Genomic DNA, 8,633 nt, shown 5'->3' with positions numbered 1-8,633 from the left:
TACAGTGCCTGGCACAGAGTAAGTGCTTAACAAATAACACAGTTATTACCCGGATTCTGAGCCATGAGGAAAATGGAATGCTGCTGCTTTTTGTGTCTACCAACTCCATTGCATTGTACTCCCCCAAGCATTTAGTACAGTGCTCTGCACACAGTAAAAGTGCTTAATAAATTGTTGGATCGATTAACCAAAGTACGCTATTGCTTTTTGTTTTCATTTTGTGTATCAATCACTAGTATTTATTGAGCACCTACTGTTGCAGAGCACTGTACTAAGCGCTTGGAAGAGTCCAAAAGAGAAAGTTGACTCCGCCCTCAAGAAGCTTTTGGGCTAGGAGAGAAGTCAGACATTTTAAATAAATTGCAATCAATTTCAGGTAAGGGAGGCAACTTGTCTCAGGACAGCACCTGGGGAGTTTCCAGTACTCTACCAGTCTCGACTACGGGAGGGAGAGTCAAATGGAGGCATATCTATTCCATTCCCCAGCTTGGCTAGTGGCTAGCAAGGGGAAGGCATTCTGCTACAAGTCAAAACTCACCGGTGCTGGGCAGCAGCGGCATGGGAGAGAGTCGAAGGCAGAGACTCAAGTTTAGTATGTGGAAGGAGGAAATGGTAAACTACTTCCAAACTTTTACCAAGAAAACTATGGATACACTACCAGAACGATTGCAGATGGAGGTGGGTGTTTGGGGAAAAATGTGTCCATGGTGTCGCTATGGGTCAGAGACGACTCAACAGCGTAAGACAAGGAAGGCAATCAACTGTAAGGATATTTGCTTAAGTACTGGGGCTGGGAGAATCAAGAGCCTAAGTGCTTATGGGATAGGAATAAGTATAATCAGGTGATGCATCAGGGAGGGAAAATAGGGTGAGGAGATGAAAGTTAATTGTGGAAGGCTTCCTAGTTGAGATGTGTTCTAGCAGAGGCAGTGTGGCTTCTATCTTATGAAAATGTGTGTCCTTGTGTGGATGGAGCACAGACTTGGGAATCAGAAGGACCTGGGAGTCTGTTGTGTGACCATGGGCAAGTGACTACTTCTCTGGTCCTCAGTTACCTCATCTATAAAATGAGAATCAAGAGTCTGAGCCCCATGTGGGAGAGGGATTGTCCCCAACCTACTTAACTTGTATCTACTCTAGCGCTTTGTGCTTGGCACACAGTAAGCACTTAACAAATACTAACATTTAATAGGGCTTTGGGAGTTTATTAGGGAGAGTGGTGGGTTGTTTGATATAAAAAGGGAGGGAATTCCAGGCAGAAAATAGGGTGTGAGCAAGGGAGAAACGAGAATGAGTCACAGTAAGTAGGTTGTATTGGAAGAGTGAAGTGTTTGGGCTAGGTTGTTAATGGGAGAGCAGTAAGAATGGGTTAGGGGAGAGAGTTGATTGAGGCTCTTAAAATCAGTGGTGAGGAGTTTCTGCTTGATGAGCTGGGTGAGCAATTATTGCAGTTTTTTGAGGAGTGGGGAGATGTGTGCAGAATGATTCCCTGGAAAAATGACCCTGGCAGTGGAGTGAAGAATGGACTGAAGAGGGTAGGGGCTGGAGGCAGGGAAGTCAGCCAGCAGGTTGATCCATTTGTCAAGGCAGGATGTGATCAATGTTTGGACCAGTGTGGTAGCATTTTGGATAGAGAGAAAGGGGCGGAATCTGGAGATGTTATGAAGATGTGTATTTGTCCTTGTGTTTTATATTGTATAAGTATTTCATTGTTTCATCTCTCCTATGTATCTGTTGTCCAACCCCTCTCCCTACCTTATATTCTTCGACTGTGAGCACCTTAAGAGCCAGGGGCTATGTCAAATTCGTGGCTTAGTGGAAAGAGCCCGGGCTTGGGAATCAGAGGTCATGGGTTCTAATCCCGACTTGGCCACTTGTCAGCTGTGTCACCTTGGGCAAGTCACTTAACTTCTCTGTGCCTCGGTTACCTCATCTGTAAAATGGGGATGAAGACTATGAGCCCTACGTGGCCTGATTACTTTGTATCTACCCCAGTGTTTAGAACAGTGCTTGGGACATAGTAAGAGCTTAACAAATACCAAAAAAAAATTAAAATTCCTCCTATATATTCTTTCCCACAGCATAAGGCAGTGCTCTGCACGGAGGAAGCAGTTACTAAATGCTAGTACTATTACAGTTACCAGGTAATAGTGTAAATTGAACACTCACAATAAGTCAGTCTGTGACATTTACCAAGTGCTTATTGGGTAGAAAGCTGTACTATGTGCTTGGGAAAGTAAAATTCAGTCGTTGGATAGTTTTAATTGAGTGCTTACTGCCTGCAGAGCACTGTACTAGGTTCTTGGGGAAAGTGCAATATAACAATATAACAGACACATTCCCTGCCTTCAATGAGCTTACTATCTAGAGTGGGATACAGGCATTAATATAGATGCAATCCCTGCCCAGGAGTGTGCTCTGCACACAGTAAGTGTTCAATAAATACAATTGACTGAAAGAATAAATGAGATTGAGGTCCAAAGAGTAGGTTGGTGTTAGAGGAGCAGAGTCTGTGGGTTGGGTTTTAGGAGGAGACCAATGAAGAGGGATACGAAGCATAGTACTAGGTTCTTGGGAAATAAAAAACCAGCAGGTGACATATTCCCTAACCACAGAGAGCTTACGCTTTAAAAGGGGGATATAGTCACGAAAGTATTTCTAGAATAATGCAGACTGAAGAGAAGGTAGGGAGCCATCCCAAGTACTTAGTAGAGTGCTCCGCACACAGTAATTGCTCATTACATACGGACGAAGGAATGAACGAATATTTAGTGCCCAGACCCACCAGGTATGATTTCCTCCCCCTCAGGAGAGGTACCTGAAAAGGCAGACATATGACAATGGTTCTTGATGGGTAATAATTTGGGGTCACTGTGGTCCCCGAGGAAGCTGAGACCTTGCCTCCTGTCTAGCTTGAAAAGACCTCACAGTGCCCCACCTGATTTCCAGGGGGATGGTGGGCCTAGGCCAGAGCAGCTGTTTCCACAGATGAATTACTAAGAGCTTAAAAGCTGCACCGTTGTCCCTTCCAAATAGCCAGCACTGATCACCCAGCATCAAGCGGGTGAAACCATAAACCAAGGCAGACAAGCTAAGGATGATGCCCAGCAAGGACTGCCAACTTTAATTAGTTTGATTGAAGGAAAGCACAGTGTGTTCCTGAGAGGCTCTGAGTCAACCTTCCAGGATAGGATTCCGGGATGCAGGAAGAAGACATCACTAGCTTGGGGAGTGGCGACGGGGGGGTGGGGGGGGTGGGGGACAGAGGGAGGGAGGGCGAGAGAGACACACACAGAGACTGTCTATGAAGGAGAGCTGATGCTTCTAGAGCTGGCTCTGGAAACCCTAGGTGAAACACATGCATCATCTAAGAAGTCTTTTAAAATAATTGTTTATGCTATTAAATGCTTACTGTATGCCAGGAACTGTACTAAGCATTACAATAGCTATGTTAATCAGGTTGGACACAATCCCTGTCTCACTTGGGGCTCACAGCCTTAATCCCCATTTTACAGATGAGATAACTGAGGCACAGAGAAGTTAAGTGACCTGCCCAAAGTCACACAGCTGACAGGTGGCGGAGCCAGGATTAGAATTTATGTCCTCTGACTCCCAGGACTGTGCTCTTTCTACAAGGCCACGATGCCTCTCGAAGTTTCATTTCCCCTTCAGGGTTGGAATTTCTATTACGGTGGCTTGGGTGATCAAACAGTGGTGGAACCCAGTGGCCACAGCGAAGGGTAGGGTCAGCCTAGGAGAGGCCTACCTTGTCAGGTGGGCAGACATCCAGCCAGGCTGCAGGTGAAGCAGGCTGGTCCAACAGGCACAGCTAACAGAGCGGGTGGTAGGAGAAACTGGATCGTCAACGCCAGGAGGCAAAGCAGGAATTAGCCGAAGGGCTGAATTCTAAAGAGAATCTTAGTTGTCCGGCCCTAAGGGCAGGGATTGTGAGTTCTTCAAGGCTGTAGCAGGCTGTGGATCTGACAGGTGCCACATGTTAATCCTCAGAGTGGAGACTGAAACCAGACCTGGAGATTTAGAGTGAAGTCTTTAGTTGCTGAGGTTGGGTGGAAATTCAAATTATCAAGAGAGAAATGTGGCCTAGTAGAAAGCACATAGCAGACAGGAGGTCTGGTCCAAGCAGCATGGCATAGTGGCAAGAGCACAGGCTTGTAAAACAGAGAACATGGGTTCTAATCCCACCTCTGCTACTTGTCTGCTGTGTGACTTTGGGCAAATCACTTAACTTCTCTTTGCCTCAGTTACCTCTTCTGTAAAATGGGAATTAAAACTGTGAATCCCATATAGGACAGTGACTGGGTCCAACTTGATTATTTTCTACCTGCCCCAATGCTTATAACAGTGCATTGCACATAGTAAGCACTTACATACGATAATTATCATTATTCCTGACTCCTTCATTAGTCTGCCATATGACTGTCGCTAGTCAACTTCTCTGGGCCTCAACTTTTTCATCTGTAAATACCTGTTCTCCCTCCCCCTTACAATGTGAATCACAGGTGGGACAGATATTGGGTCTGATCTACCTGTATTGTATCTACCCCAGTGCTTAGCACAGTATTTGGCACACTGTAAGTGCTTAATAAATATCATATTTGTTATTTTCAGGAAGTCCAGTTGAGTTTGCTCTCCCTGAGACTTCAGTGCTTTGAAGTGCAACTTCACATCAAAGCACACGTCATTGGGAGAGACAGGAAAAAAAAAACAGCAACTAGCCCATTTGTAGTCATCTGCTACTATTAAAATTCCATTGAAAATTAGATTAGTTTCATAACTTTTCCAGCTGGAAGCCTTTGTTAGCCTCTGGTGAGTATCGGTTCAGTAGATTACTTGTATCTCCATGTGAAAAGTGTTCTTCTGAAGCAATCCCAGAAGGAAAAAAGGTGAAAGTTCCTCACCAGTTTTCTAAAATGATCAGCTACCCTTGTCCAAGCACTCTGCCCCTTTTGGTGGCTTCCTCACCCCTCAGGTGGTAAACTTCTGTTCTCCAAAAATAGTTGCCCTCTGACCTCAACTAAACAGAGAGACTTGATTCACAGAGTTTAGTGGTCTCTGGTTTTGACCTGAGTCTTAGAGTTCAGAGAGAAAGAAGCCATGTATGGTCATTTCCTACTTGCTGGAATGCACTTGTAACTTGAGTCCTTCTTCTGACCTTCCTATCAGATACTCACCGCCCCCCACCCCCAGCCCTGACTGTGAAAACGCTCTCCACCGCCCAAGTGGGTAACTCATGATGTCAGTCACAGACCTTGGTGTTGATCTGCTGTTCAAGTGCTGGCTGGTCTGCCTTGAAATTCCCAAGGGGTTGAAATGGAGGTCTGCTCTCAGAATTATATCAGCAAGAATCAGCATTCCCAGCTCAACCAAGGAGTAGTGAAATTTCTCTCCAGGACCTCTGTCAACTGACAAATTGGATCACTTGATATTTTTATAACTTTTTCAGGCTTTGAAAAGTTTGGGTTTGGATATTGTGGAGTTACTGTTCCCCCAACCATAACAACCCTAGTCAGATGTTTCTTGCCCTCTTAGCATTTTGATACTTGCCCTGGCCCCACAGTATTTATACCAAAATTCTTATATCCTACTATTTCTCCTATCCCATGTCTGTCTCCCATGGTAGACTGTAAACTCTTTGGGGGCAGGGATTGTGTCTAACTCTGTTGTGATTGTACTTTCACAGGATAATAATAATTTATTATTCGGTATTTGTTAAGCGCTTATTATTTGCAGAGCACTGTTCTAAGCGCTGGGGTAGATACAGGGTAATCAGTTTGTCCCACATGAGGCTCACATTAATCCCCATTTTACAGATGAGGTAACTGAGGCACAGAGAAGTTAAGTGACTTGCCCACAGTCACACAGCTGACAAGTGGCAGAGCCTGGATTTGAACCCATGACCTCTGACTCCCAAGCCCAGGCTCTTTCCACTGATCCACGCACAATAAGCGCTCAATAAATTCTCTCAATTAATTATTCGAACTAGGCTTCAGCAAATCGATAGATGCTGTCCACAATATCTGAGCAGCAGCATGGCCTAGTGGGAAAGAACGTGGGCCTGATAATCAGAAGGACCTGGATTCTAATCCCAACTCCGCCACTTGTCTGCTGTGTGACCTTGAGCAAATCAGTTGGCTTCTCTGTGCCTCAATTACTTCATCTGTAAAAAGTGGATTATGACTATGAGCCCTATGTAGGACACAGACTGTGTCCAAACTTATTAGCTTGTAAATGCCTTAGTGCTTAGTACAGTGTCTGGTAGATAGTGCTGAACAAATGTTCTATATATGTATATGAATATATATCTATTTATAGATTCCTCTAAGATGATATCTGTTGTTGTGCCTCCAATTCCCTGAAAATTTTTGGCTTCTGATAAGGACCAGGGAATGATGATTTACTTAGAAAAGACTCAGGCAATGACTCCAAAGCTTTTGACTCCCACCATATGCTCTTACCAACAGCTCACGTCCCTTTATATTTTAAAGGTAGTTCTTTGGATGGGTGAGGAGGTGAATTATTATTTTGAAAAAGTTTCTGACTCCACAGGATTTCTCTGAATAAACCCAATCAATAGATATAATTTTCTCTCAATTATACTCCTTTGGATTCAGGAGACTGCTATTTTGAGACAATGTACAGAAATTCATTTCTCCTTCTTTAAAAATAGCTCAGGATTTTCTGTTCAGTGGTGGCAGCCATTCATGGAAACTGCCTCTTCAATTTATTCTACAACAAAACTAGACAGAAAAATGTTAAGAGTTAGCAGTTGGCTTCACAAACAAATCCTATGAGCAATGACAGCATTAGTTAAATTCCATTCCATTATAGAATGTTTACCGGAGGGAAGTGAAAAATGTAGTACTGTGGAGGAGAAAGAAGATGCTGGTTTGAATTTAAGGAATCACTTGGCATCAAGGCTACTATTTGGAAAAACAGCAGTAACATCAATTAATTAAATGGCAAATTTTGTTCCTCATTTTGGGCTGCACAGCCTACTAAACAGCCTGATATGCTTGGTAATACTGGGATATACTATAGTCTAGTTAATAGACTTGTAGATTGAGCATCTAGGAGACCTGAACCCTGATCCCAAATTTACCTGCTATGTGACTTTTGGCAAACTACCTAACCTCTCTAATAATAATATTAGTAATTATTATGATATTGATTCAGCACTCACTATGTCCCAAGATAATCAGATTGGACATAGTCCTATCCAACAAGAGACTCACAGTCTAGGAGGGAGGAAAAACAGGTTATATATTCCCTTTTTCTGTATACAGAAGTCAAGTGGTATAACCAGGACTAGAACTTGGGTCACCTGACTCCCAGGTCTGGGCTCTTCCACTAGGACACAATGTCTTCCTGCTAGCCTTTCCTCTAGGCTAGGGTGAAAATAAATAATGAGAAAGAGAAAAAGTGCTAAAGGGCACTGAGCTATTCAGAAGAACCACATTGAATTGATCCAAGATGTACATTATTATTATGGCATCTCAATTCTAAAAGGGGAAGAGCAGTTGCAGGATTCAAAAAACCCAGTTTGGAATGGGAAAACAATGGTGGTATTTATTACGTGCTTTCTATGTGCCAGGCACTGTATTAAGCGCTGGGGTAGGTACCAGACAATCGGGTTGGACACAGTCCCTGTCCCATATGGGGCTCACAGTCTTAATTCCCATTTTACGGGTGAGGAAACTGAGGCACAGAGAAGTTAAGTGACTTGCTGAAGGGTACGCAGCGGACAAGTTGCGGAGCTGAATTAGAACCCGGGTAATCTGACTCTCAGTCCTGTGCTCTTTCCACTAGGCCACACTGCTTAGAGTGGAAAACAGTGGACTTTCTTTGTGGTCTGCAGATTCCTGGCTTTTCTTGTTACACATCTTGAGGAATGAATGTCTTTAGACTGCAGTCTCCCTGAGCTAGTGGGGAGGAACAATGTATTGATTGGCATTCCAGGGGTCCCACGTGGCTGGGACTCCTAAAGCCGGCAATGATGTTCCTATTTTTGGCTTCTGCCTCCTATAAAAAGCCTTTAGCCTCCTTCTGGGAGAGAGTTGGTCCATTCAAACCCCATTCCTTGCCCTGAGTTTGGATTCTGTGTGGTTGAGATGGGGGTAGAGAAAGTGTAAGTATTGAAGACTTAAGCATAGGTTAGAGACAGCTGGAAGAGGCATTTACTTAATGGCATTTAACATCTTTCCTCAGGCTCCCAGCAATAAGACCCAGGTTCTTAAAGTTATTTTGCAGGCATTTTTACATTTTCTGTGACTGTAACCATTCATTTGGGAAACTTTTCTAGTTTGACTGTTAAGAAACCTTTTTCATCCTAGAATTAAAACGAAAACCTTTCAGTCCCTCCTAAAAGGTTAAATGGTAATTTGCATTCCAATGGCCGGAAATAAAAGCAAATTGATAGATTATAATTATGCTACATCCCAAAAGTCATTCCGTAGCATGTGAATAAATGTTTTAAAGATTTTAAATATGATTCTTAATTTTCAAGCTGCAGGAAGACAGGTCCACCTCCATCTTCTCCCCACCTTAACCCTCTCCCCTCCTTCATTCTCTCCCCTCCTTCTTCCCTTCCCCATCGGTTGCGGTTTTGTAGATGT

This window comes from Ornithorhynchus anatinus, chromosome 4 (genome assembly GCF_004115215.2).
Source record: "Ornithorhynchus anatinus isolate Pmale09 chromosome 4, mOrnAna1.pri.v4, whole genome shotgun sequence".
NCBI classification, from domain to species: Eukaryota; Metazoa; Chordata; class Mammalia; order Monotremata; family Ornithorhynchidae; genus Ornithorhynchus; species Ornithorhynchus anatinus.
This window is presented reverse-complemented; position numbering follows the sequence as displayed.